This window comes from Musca domestica, unplaced genomic scaffold (assembly GCF_030504385.1).
Source record: "Musca domestica strain aabys unplaced genomic scaffold, Musca_domestica.polishedcontigs.V.1.1 69, whole genome shotgun sequence".
NCBI classification, from domain to species: Eukaryota; Metazoa; Arthropoda; class Insecta; order Diptera; family Muscidae; genus Musca; species Musca domestica.
The window spans coordinates 3,863,731-3,877,008 of record NW_026712380.1 but is presented as its reverse complement, the minus strand read 5'-3'; the positions used below and the strand labels follow the sequence as shown (position 1 = coordinate 3,877,008).

General features: G+C 32.8%; 1 protein-coding gene across 2 annotated transcripts in view; it reads left to right on the top strand.

Annotated features, from left to right (window-relative positions):
- LOC101891584 (keratin, type II cytoskeletal 1) overlaps positions 1-13,278 on the top strand; it is a 282,406-nt gene that overhangs the window by 25,018 nt on the left and 244,110 nt on the right. The window lies entirely within an intron of this gene.

Sequence of the window (13,278 nt, the reverse complement as noted above, 5' to 3'; positions counted from 1 at the left end):
TGGCAATTATAGACCAATCAAAGCGGAAGTTAGCATGGGGCTAGAGCTTAGGGCTGGGCAGAAGCTTTCCAATTTTTATGGTCATCGGATAATATTTAGTGGGTGAAATAGGCCACAACATTTGTGTTAAATAAAGGTCAAATTTTCCATTAAACCGTGAATATTTTTAATCCCAGCGAAATCACAGATAGACGAACAGGTCAATTCTGACCGTTACGTAGATACCGGTAGTAAATATATCGGTTATATATATAGCGAAATATATACAATGTATATATACAAAGGAAGGGGATGTTAGCTATCTCAAGAATGACTGAACCGATTTTGACAAATTTTGTCAATTCAGAATGCCCTTTTGACATAAAAGTATAAAATCTGAAAAAAAAAAAAATCGCAGAAAAATATGCCAATAAAGATGTTAATATAGATTTTGTAGTATTTTGTGACATTTTTTTATTTTTTCATATTTTTTATCGCATGCGATTTTTTTCAATTTGACTTAAAATATTTTGTAATTTTTTTTTCACCTTACAACACAGGTTGGGGATATTATATAAGTATTGCAAATATCGTCCGATCCTCACGAAAATTTTCACAAGGGTAGGATTAGGCTCAGAAGGGCTAGGCCTATTGTTTTCAAAGATGTCCGTAATATATTTACAGGTTGAAATGGACCACCCATTATAAAGGCCACAAATAGAAACCAAAGGACACCAAATCTAGCATGAAGTTAGAGATTAGGACAGCGGGTAGAATGGACCACTACTTTTGTCTGAAAAAGTGCCAACATTGCTTACAGATGATATCCGAAATACACGAAAGTTCATCTTTCTGGATTTTTTATGCTGATTTCGTTGACGAATATAGCAAATATCTCAGACAATCAAATCATATAGATGAGTCTAAATTTAGAGATACAGAGGGGCCTCTTGCTGTTGGAGATGATTGCAAAATATTTAGGGGTCAAATGACCCAAAAACAGAAAAAATTTCCTGATCACAGAATTGGAAATATTCGACACGCCTGAGAAGAGAGTTAAGGACAGGGAATAGTTCTATCTTTTTTGGAAAAATGGACCACAACAACTAACAGCATGACAGAGTACGTAAATATTAGGCAAATATCCCTGGTCAAAATGCTAAGGGTAATATCTGGGCAGTGTTGCATGAAATAATTTCAAAAGCGAAATCTTCCAAAAGGGATTTGGACATAGGGGGGCTTCTAACATATAGTAGTGTTGGAGGGTATCACATGGTCAGCCCCGCACGACTATAGACTTTGCTTACTTGTTTTTAATTTAATTTTTATAGAAGTCATATCATGCACTATACAGTAATGCTATTTGGTTCATAGTTGGTATGATCTACTTCATATAAATTCCAAATATAAACTTTTTTGTTTCGGCAGCTCTACTTAATACACATAGTGGTGTAGGGTATCATATAGACGCCCCAGCTGAATTTTGACCATTTTTCACTGTTTTAATTTAGAATATAAAAACAAAAACTAAATTATCAAAAAATATTTCCTCATACCAGAAACAAATATTTTATTTGAATTTTAATACTAATTTATTTTTCATTTATTTCTTTCCAGTTTCACAATCCATTGATTGCAATAAATATATATTGTGATTGAAAAATTAGTAAGTACCCTATTTGAATAGAATTTTAGAACAAAAGCATTCAGATATCAAACGTTTTAGATTGAAATTGATCGAAACAATTGATTATGTAAACAAATTATGAATTTTCTTACCCCTCGAGTATTTGATGATGATGTTGTTGTTATTGCTGTTTTAATTACATGTAAGCAATGTGTACACAATTCATATATTTTTTTAAATTCAATCATCGCGAATGAAACCATCAAATTGTTTACAATAACAGTTTTGAGTGCACTCATGTCAGCAATTGTTTATAAAAAATATGAAATTGCGATTGTTTTCATGCACAGACACACACAAATGTCATAACAAAAATATCATCACACACAGAAGATAGTTTTTTTATTATTGAATTCTTCAATAGAAAAATTATTGGCATGACAATGGTGTTGTTTAATTGTTTACAAAAATTTCGCGGTATCATGAAAAAAAAATTCTCGTTTGTTTTGCAAAAAGTAAAATAATCGCCATTCCATGTGAGCAGAAAAAAAGTGGCGTACAATAAAAACTTGTTTGACTATTCAAAAAATATTAATTATATTAATGGTTTAACAAAAACAAACACTGCATGGGATTGAGTATTGAATTTAAATTATTCAGCAATTTCACTTTGTGGTAATTTTCACAGCTTTGATTTGTTAATAATAAACTATAAATAAATAAAACTAGTTACAAAAATCATAAGTTTTTATTTGTCAAAACGAAATAAAATCTGTAACACAAAGGATTTTTCTTTAGTAAAAAAATTGATTTTCAATGAAGTAATAGTAGTAGTTGTAAATCTAGCCAGTTATCTAAGCCAGTTTTTATTGAGTCATTGGGAAATATACCAAATACAGCACAAAAATACCTTTGCCAAATTTTATCGAGATCGGTTGAGATTTGGATATAGCTCCCATATATATCTTTACTAGGTTCAAGATTTTGGCACATACGAACCAATTCATTTAAAAAAGTATACCCAATTTGTTGAAAATTGAAAAAATATAAAGCTATAGGTCCCATATGTATGGTTCATTCGATTTTGTATTTAAGTACCTCGCACACGCAAGATGTAGATCGGTTTTTATAGAGATCGGTTCATATTTATATATAACTCCCATAAATATATATCTTCGTCCGATTTCACATTTATTGTGCCTAGAACTGAAATAGCAGCTCAAATAGGATGGGTTTTGATGAATATCGGTTCAGACAAAATGCCTCCGTTAAATTTTATAGAAATCGGTTAAGAGGAGGATATACCTCTCATATATTGGTTCCTTTCGACTTTAAATTATAATTGCTTTAAAGACATAATTCGCATTAAACATATCAGGAAAAATCAAAAGTCGGACGGAGCCAAATATATGATACCCTACACCACCATGCGTATTTAGTAAAGCCTTTTAACCTTTTATCCCATATAACATGGCTATAGAGTGCATTATTTCATTTCGAGAAGTATTATGTTAAAAAAATATTTATATATTGGGCTGATATTAGCCATTTTTTTCCATAATAACCCAGAAATCGGATTAAGGATATATGTGGGAGCCATATGCCAATCTTAGCCGATTTCGATAAAATTTGGCAAAGGTATTTCCGAGCTCTAAAGGTATCTGGTGCCAAATATCATTATTGTCGAATGCATGTTACGAATGTGAGGGACTTTAACACCAAATCGGATGAAACATATATATGGGAGCTATAGATATATCTGAACCGATTTTCACCAAATTTGATGCTTCTAGACTGAACTTGGTCAGATGTGCCAAAGTTCAGGTCATTTGGACTGATATTGGCCATTTGGTAGCTATATACAAATCCAAACCGATATTGATAAAATTTGTCAGAGATATTTATGGGCTGTATTTCATATCTAGAACGAAATATTATTTTTGTCGAATGTATATTACGAATGTGAGGGACTTAAACGCCAAATCGGATGAAACATATATATGGGAGCTATACCTATTTTACGATTTTTACCAAATACCTATTTTACGATTTTCACCAAATTTTATGTACTAGCTTCTTAACTGAGTTCGGTCGGATAGGCCAAAATTCAGGTCATTTTGACCGATATTGGCTATTTGGTGCACAATTAACCCGAAATCGGTTGAAGATATACATGGGAGCTATATCCAGATCTGAACCGATTTTGAATAAATTAGATACACTTATTTCAAAGCTGTATCGGATATCTGGTACCAAAGATCATTGTTGTGGAATGTATATTACGCGTGTGAGGGACTTTAAACCCCAAATCGTATAAAACATTTATATAGGAGCTATAGCTATATCTGAACCGATTTACATCAAATTTAAAGTACTGGTTTCTAGGATGAATTTAGTCGTAATTGCCAAAATTCAGTCCACTTGGGCTGATATTGGTTATTTGGTGCACAATAACCTTATATAGGATAAAGATAAAGAAGCTATATCCTAATCTGACCCAATCTCGATAAAATTTGACAGAAGTAGTTTTGAGCTCTATAAGTTATCTGGTACCAAATATCATTCTTGTGGAGTGCATATTACGAATGTGAGGGACTTAAACACCATATCGGATGAACCACATATATATGGGAGATATAGTTATATCTGAACCGAATTTCTTCAAATTTGATGTACTTGCTTGAAGACTAAATTCGATGGGATGTGTCAAAATTCAGGTCATTGGAAAACTTCAAAACGAAAGATTTTGAAGACTTTTCGTGCAGTTATTCTGCACGTAGGGACCCCAATACAAAATTCCAGCATACATTCAATCTAAACCATACTTTTCCTGTAGAACCAGTTCGATTTAATACACATTTCCAAAATGACATCCATTATTAAATTTGAGCCAATGCTCTGGCCTTTGAACATGAATTTATATGCCAGCCCCGAGATTAATCTACTCATCTACAAGCGTAGGATTTCGAGACTAAGTTTTAGTCTTTAAACGTGGATTTTAGGGGCTAAGCTTTGATCTACAAACCTGGATTTTCGTTTTTAAGCTCTGGCATTTGAAGGTGGACTTTCAGACGAATATTTTTTATGCAAAGGCTCTGGTCAATGAACCTGGTGTCGTTGATTCCAGAATCTGTTCTATTAGCAAGTCTACGCTTTGATTTGTGAGCGTGGATTTTTTGAGCCCATGATCTGGTCGTTGAATATAAATTTATGAGATACATAGCTTATATGCATTTTTAATTGAGGTTAGATACTAGAGCTATGGACTTGGATTTACCTAGCCTGTACTTTGATTATTGTCCGTAAATTATCGAGTCTAGGCTCTGGTTTAATGAATTGATTTTGTTGTAAATATCCTTTATAAACAGGTTATTTCTCGATTCTAAGCTCTGATCTATAACTAGGATTTCCAAACGTAGGCTCTTCTTATATATGATTTTTCAAAGCTATGCTCGGATCTATTAATATTTTGGCTCTGGGGTATGGAAGGAGTTCTTTCTAATGTAGCCTCTGGTCAATGAATTTGAATTTTTCATGCAAAATCTCTAGTGTTTGAACTTGAATTCTGGAGCCTAGGCCTAGACCTTTGTGTGTGGATTTCCAAACCCAGGTTCTGGTTAATGAACAAGTTTTGGCCTTTGAAGATGGATTTTCGATTTCGAGCCTAGAAAGTGGATTTCTTGCCCCTATGATAAAAAATTTTTCGCGTCTAAGCTTTAGTTTATATATGATGATTTTCCAGCCTAAACTCCGATCTATAAACTTGTATTTTCAAGTCTAGTATCTGGCCTTTGTATGTAGATTTTCTTATCCTTAACACTGATTTATAAACGTAGATGGTCATGCCTTGATATTAGACTTTGATCCTGAATTTGTTGATCTTAGAATCTGTTCTATCCTATGTGCTGATCCAGGAATATTAATTTTTCTAAAGTTAGATGTCTAGCTTTTAGTTCTATGGAGTGATCATTCTTAGTTAATGGCTCTGGCTGGGATATTTCAACGTGGTGTGGATGGTTCGATTCTAGCCCCTGGCCTATGACGATGGATTTTAACTTGTTTTTTTAGCTTTTGCCTTAGCCAGCCTCAGGCCATAACCCAAGGAATGAGTATTTTTCTAATCTAGGGGTTTCATGGCATTTTAAAATAGCGAATTTTTAATACTAGGTTCTGACGTATATATACATATAAAATAGGTACAAATACTTCGTATTACACAGAATCCGTGAACAACCTCTTTAAAGCTCTGTTTTGTTGGCATCTGAGGACGTTTTTGTATGGAATCGGAAGTCCATTGACAGAGCTTTGTTTTGAGTTAAGCTCTTTCCATTTGCATGTCTGTCTGCCTGCCTGCCAATTTAAAACACAACGGATTCCGCATTGTTTTACGTAGTGTTAAAACAAAAAAGTGAAAAAAACACTTTCAATATAAATAGGTTCACCATCTGATTTTCTGTATTTGAAAATTCCAACCACAATTCCACAAAATAGGATTAATTTGGATTTTGGTTGGTTGGGAACATTTTTCAATATAGAGCCTTGTTTTAAAAAAATCCTGGTTCAGTAGAAGCAGTTTTCGGAAAAAGTATCTTTAATTTTTATTTATTTAAATATTAAGAAGTGTAAAAGAATATTGGCCTAGGTGATGGTATCACTACTCCTAAAGTTTTTGCAAAGAGGGGAATGGCTCTAGGCGTGAGGATTTATTTTACAGAAAATATCTGTCCTTCCATTAATTTTAAGAGTTGATTTTTACTATAGAAAATATCTATCTAGAAGCAAATACATTTATAAAAAGAATTTCGTAGAAAAATTCAATAATCTCTCCAGGTGTTTTTATTTACAATTCCTACTGATTTTCAGCTAACTACCATCTCTCCACTTTGAGTACAAATTTGTTTTGCTTTGCTCGAATATTTTTGTTGTTATTCAATTGTGACCGTTATTTAACTAATTAAAAAATCCAAATGCGTGCAAATATTTCAAGTGTACGCGCACACACACATAGTTCCATATAATCAACGATTTCATTTACGGGCCATTTACACAGTGATATGATTTTCTAGTGTTTTCTGTTCCGTTTCCATTTTAGATTCACCTACCGTCTAACAATATTCGATTGTATTTCTTTGTCTGTTGTACTTTCGTGTGTGTGGTTACGGTTTGAATTTCATTATAAATTAAAAAAAAAAATAAAATTAATAATCTGTGTGTGTGCATTGCTTTGTTGATAACCTTTGAGTGAGGGTCAAAACCAACAATAAATAGCTTTGTTATTATTTTTTTATTCATTAAAAATGTGAGATTTTTTTTTACAAATATATTTGTTTTGTAGGTATGTATTATATTTGACAAGTTATTTTTTTTTAATTTTATTTGACGAGTATCATTTATTTGTGATTTAAACTTATGCTAACCGCAATGGGACTAATAATTTACAAAATAATATTGGGGCTTTGCTCAAATTCTTGGAATATATGGGAATGGGATTCCCAAATCGAGGTCGAAAAAAACAAGTCTTGGAGATTGGAACATATATTTTTAGATGCTTTGTGAATGTTTCCTATCAGATATTTTGAAAAATACTTTTCAACGACCATTCTCTATATGAAGCGTAGATTTTTGTTTAATATTAGTTAAAACCCTCTGTTTTATAAAACGTACTTTTCTTCATATTTTTCAAGGGTACTCCCATAAATAATGCTTCGCTATTAAAAACTTGGATTTTTAAAGATATGTTCATTAACTCTCAGGTATATAGAGCTTGGATTTAAAAACACTTCTCACCGCCATGTACAATCTTTAAAATAACTTTTCAAGGATACTCGGCTAAATACTGAACAGGTTTTTTATATTTTTAAATTTTGATTTTTTAAATACCTTGAACTACTTACTTCTTTAGTAAGTCCTCCCTCGAAGGATTCACGTCTAAATATTTTTTTTACAATAAATATGAATTTTTATTCAAGGACTTACCAGATCTTTATGAGCAAATGGACTTTTTTACACCCTCCACCTAAATATCCGTCGTAGACCCCATAAAGAATATATATTTATAATCAGCATAAAATTCTAAGTCGATTAAACGATGTCCGTCTGTCTGTTTAAATCACGATGCAGCCCAAATTATTTGACGCAGAGCGTCAAAATTTAGCAGAACAATTAGTATTGTGTCTAGGTTGGTTAGTATTGAAAATGAGATAAATCGGTCCACGTTTTAGTATAGCCCCCATATAACGGTACCTCCCGATATTCGGTATTTTGATGATTTATGACACATTTTTTCACGGATTTGTGTAAAAATTGGTATTTGTAGGTCATAATGGGTCCCAGATCGTGTGGCGAAACATTATATGAATAGGTTCACGTTTTGCTATATAGCCCTCATATAACGGTATCTGCAGATATTCGGTATTTTCGCCACATTTTTCCATGGATTTGTTTAAAAATCGGCAGAACATTGAATATTCAGTTCCATGTATTCCTATAGCGCACAAATAACGATACCCACCAATATTCCGAATTTTAGCCTCTTGTCAAAAAATGGTGATATTTTTGGATTCTTTTCGAGGATCTTCTCATCAAAAATAATCGATATTTTAAAGATATTATAAAGTCTCCCTAATCCTGCAAAATCAGTAGATTTTTAAGATTTTTTTAAGTCCTCTAGGAGAAAATCTTGGATTTCCCAGACAGTTTTTCCAGGACATCGTGATCAAATATGTCATATCCTTTAAAAAAATTTTGAATTTTCAAATTTACAAGCACATCCTGACTGAAAATCAGGACTTTTTAACATTTTTTCAAAGACACCTGCACAAAAATCTTGCATAAAAACATTAAAAACTTTCCTAATAAATTCCTTGAGTTTTGTAATTTTTCAAGGACATCCTGACTAAATATCGTGCATTTTTTAATTTTTTCAATGACCTTATGACTAAAAAAATATGAATTTTTAAACTAATTTTTTTTTGTGATCATCATGGATTGAAAAAAAACCAAGAACCCCTAATTTAAAGTTCTGAGCAAATATTATTCATTTTTAAAGCAAAAATTTCAAGGATCTTCTAATAAACTTGGGGATTTTGGAATTTTTCGAAGACCTTTGGAACAAAATTTTGTATTTTCTAAACAAAAATAATAGATTTTAGGGAATAATTTTAAGATTTCCTACACAGAAACCAAAAAATATTTTCTCAACGACTTTATGGGTTTTTTTTTTCCAGGATATCCTGACCAAAAATGGACAAATCAAGAAAAGTGGCTTTTTAAATATTTCCGGACCAAAAATTATTTATTAAAAACAAAATTATCTAGAAACTCCTTACCAAATTTTTGAAATTTCAAGTTTTCTCTTGAACAAAAATCGTATGTGTGTATACTTATATGTATTTCCTAATATTTGGAGAAATTCCTAGTAAACATTTATGGATTTATGGAATAATTTATTCAAGGACTTTTCTGGAGAACACGAGCTCTTGAAAATAATTTTCTGGGACTTCCTGCACAAACATTCAAACAAAAACAAAATTTAACGGACCAAAAATAATGAGTTATGAGTCCTGATCACAAATTATGTGTTTTAAGAATATTTAAGGTAGTGCGGTCCTTGAAAATAAGGGACCTCCTGAAAAATGGCGATTTTTAAGGAAAATTGTGATTTTTATTGAAGGAGATTTTAGTTCAAATTTATTTATGGATTAATATTTTTTCATGAGTCTTCGGCAACAAGTCCAAATTTCAAACCAACAATTTTAGATTTTTAAGGGAAGCTTTGGGATCTTGCTGGAATAAGTCATAATTATGATATTTAATCAAAATTTCCTGGCAAAATCGGAGGTCTTTTTTAAAAGCTATGTTTTCAAGGACTTCCGGAGAAAATATCAGTATTTAATTTCTTGAGTGTTATCTTCTTAGAAACAATCTTCAGTATACCTTTCTCTTACATATGCTTTTTATATGGTAAATGATCAGAGAAAGAAGTAGCAAATTGACCAATACTTTCTAACTTGATTTGTCGGTAGATATTTTATAAGCTTGATACAGGTGAAAAATACATAATGTACACAATTTATAATAACCTATCATAATTCGAAAAGGAAACATCTCTGACATTTAGTTCACTATGTGTTGGGGGTATTATAAGTTTGATTGGGCCAAAAATTATGTAACACCACGAAATATTGATTTCCAACATAGGAAAGTATATATGGATCTTCCTATCTCGCCGAGCTGAGTCGATCTAGCTATGTATGTCCGTCCGTCTGTCCATGTTAATTTGTAATCACGCTACAGGTCGCAATTATGGTCCGATCTTCACGAAATTTAAAATGGAGGTGGGGCTAGGGTCAGAATAGAACCCTATTTCTTTTGGTGATGATCGCATAATATTTAGGGGTTGAAATGGACCAAAAACTGAAAAAATTCCTGATTTTGCACTTGCTCTACAGGCCGCAATTATAGACCAATCGACGCGGAATTTCGCATGTAGCTAGAGTTTAGGACTGGCAAGAAGTCTACCTATTTGGGTGGTCATCGGATAATATTTAGCGGGTAAAATAGACCATATCTTTTTTGTTGAGAAATTCAAAATTTTTCGAATATTTTAAATCCCGGCGAAATCACAAAGCCATGACAAGGTTACTCCTGATCTTTACATTGATGTTAACATCCAACAAAACGGATATATATCAAAATATGTGGGATATATATGTCTATCAAAGAAGATATGCTTGAAAGATCTCTTATTTGTCGAGAACGGCTGAACTGATTTCGACAGTTCTCATTAATTCGGAATGGCCTCTTGGCAGGAAAGAAAAAACGTCTAAAAAAATCGCATAAAAATATCTCTTTAAAGATGAAAATATTGATTTTGTAAAATTTTCTCATATTTTTTCAATTTTGTCATATTTTCATTTTGAATTAAACATTCGGTAATATTTCTACAGCTAACAAAACTAAGTAGTTAGTATATCAGGATATCATATACAGATCGCATTTATGGCCCAATCCCTACGAAATTTTGCATGGAGATAAGATGAGGGTCAGAATAAAAGCCTATTCTTTTTGGAGATGATCGCCATATATTTAGGGGTTGAAATGGACCAAAAAACTGCAAAATTGTCAGCAGGTCGTAATTATGGGGGTTACCGGACATTGCAAAAGCCAAGCAGTTTTGGATGGCCATCCAAAAATATTCGATGTGTGAAGGAGATTGCCAACTTTTATAGACAAAATACGAAAATGTCCATTCCAGTGACTTTTTGGAGAATTCACAAATACAGGAAAGACGCACTTCTGACTATTTCGTTAACGCTGATTTCGTTGAAGAATATAGTCAAATGTCTGTATCTCATATAGATGCGTTTCAGTCAAAAAACAATAATAAATGTTAATCTTTTGCCACTTCTGAGAGATTATAGGCCTTTGGGAAATATTGGTTCCAGATCTAGGAAGACCATTTAAGTGCAACATCTACCAATAAATTGGAAATGAGCAAATTAGTTTAAGTTGCTATTATTCGAAAATTAGAGAACGAAACCTGATGGTTTTCTTTTATTATTTGTCACAATATCTTGTGGAATTCTTTCGAGTATCTTGCCTATATAAACTGTATCGTTTATTATAGTGTTGTAGGGTATTCAACGGTCGGCCCCGCTCGACTGTAGCCTTTGCTTACTTGTTTTTAAATATAAATAATTATCCCCTGGAATATTTATGTTTTCATAATATTTTATTAATGCGAAAACACATTTACCTCCTTTACAAATCCTGTTGACGATTTTCTTTTTATCTTTCCCATTAGAAAATATTTCACAATACCGCTAGTGTTTATAACGAGTTGAGCAAAGAAATGCATGTATTTGTTGTTTTATTTAAAAATTCAAAAGGACAATTCTCTATAGAAGTGTACCAGTCATCCGTCTACTTTGGAAAAGAAAAAAGAAACGGTGCACCGCTGCTGCATCGCAACCACCATGGACCATTAATTTCTTTTGATTTGAACTGAACAGACTGAACCAACTTCACATTAAATTGACTTGAATTACACTAAGTACTCGGCGGCGGCGGCGCGATGCTTTAAACTGTGAGACACATAGAGGCCGCCATAAGGGTTTGGACGGGGAGGGAAGGATCAACAACTCCCATTTTTGTGTCATACATGTCAAACGAACAAAAATTCTCTAATCGGGGGTGGGTGGAATGTGGGAGCAGTAGGGTCCTTTTTGCTTATTATGACGATGACGACGATGTCATTTCATGCATAGCTCATCATCATTCTCCTCATTAGCAATGGCAGCACTAGAGCCGGAGTCAGTCCATTTCGTTTTACAACTTCTGCTATAAATCAAAACAACTCCATTTCAAAGCCATAAAATATTCTGCCCTACAACTGATGCTTTTGTGTTTGTTGTTGTTTTTGCTGCTGACGATGATGAAGCGAACGTTGTTGATGATGTGCCGTATTTGTGTGCTTCAAAAAGTTTTGTTTATTTATTCATTTCTTTTGTAGTTACACATGAGGCATAGAAAACCATGATGCATGCCAGAGTGATGCATGTTCAGTGCAATTCCTTTACAATGGTTTACAAAACACAAAACGAAAAAAAAGAAAAAACAGAAAAAGGAGTAGACCCTTTGCTCCTTTTTGCGCCATGTATGTATGGCAAATATAAATCTGCATGCATAAGTATATGTGTGAAAGGTCTATTAAAATTGAAATACAGTGGATACCAGCTAGGGTATAGAATGAACAAATATATACAAGTCCTTAGGGTTGTTCATTTATATACAAAAATGTTGGTCCTTAGAGTCCAAACATCTATACAAACATGGAGTACTGATGAGACGGATTTTTTTTGTCCACCGAAGGACTCACCTTTTTCTATAGAAAAAAATTCGCAGACTCCAAAACAGGACTCAATTTTTTTTATAGAAAAAAATTCGTCCACCGCAGAACTCATTTTTTTCCATACAAAATAATTCGGCCACCGCAGAAAATTTTTTTCATAGAAAATAATTCGTCCACCGCAAGACTCAATTTTTTTTTCATTGAAAACAATTTATCTCCTCAGGACTTCAATTGCCTTCTTGTCGTCGCTGGACGAATTTTTTCCATGCAAAAAAAGTTGAGTCCTGCGATGGACGAATTTTTTTCTATGGAAAAAATTGAGTACTGCGATGGACAATTTTTTTTTTTCTATGGAAAAAAATTGAGTTCTGCGATGGACGAATTTTTTTCTATGGGAAAAACTGAGTACTGCGATAGACGACTTTTTTTCTATGGGAAAAACTGAGTCCTGTGGTGGACGAATTTTTTTTCTATGGCAAAAACTGAGTCCTGTGGTGGACGATTTTTTTTATGGAAAAAATTAAGTCCTGTGGTGGACGAATTGGTGGACGAATTTTTTTCTATGGAAAAAAATTGAGTCCTGTGGTGGACGAATTTTTTTCTATGGAAAAAAATTGAGTCTTGTGGTGGACGAATTTTTTTTTCTATGAAAAAAAATTGAGTCATGTTGTGGACGAATTTTTTTCAAAAAAAAAAAAAAATTGAGTCCTGTTGTGGACGAATTTTTTTCTATAGAAAAAAATTGAGTCCTGTTGTAGACGAATTTTTTTCTATAGAAAAAAATTGAGTCCTGTTGTGGACGAATTTTTTCTATAGAAAA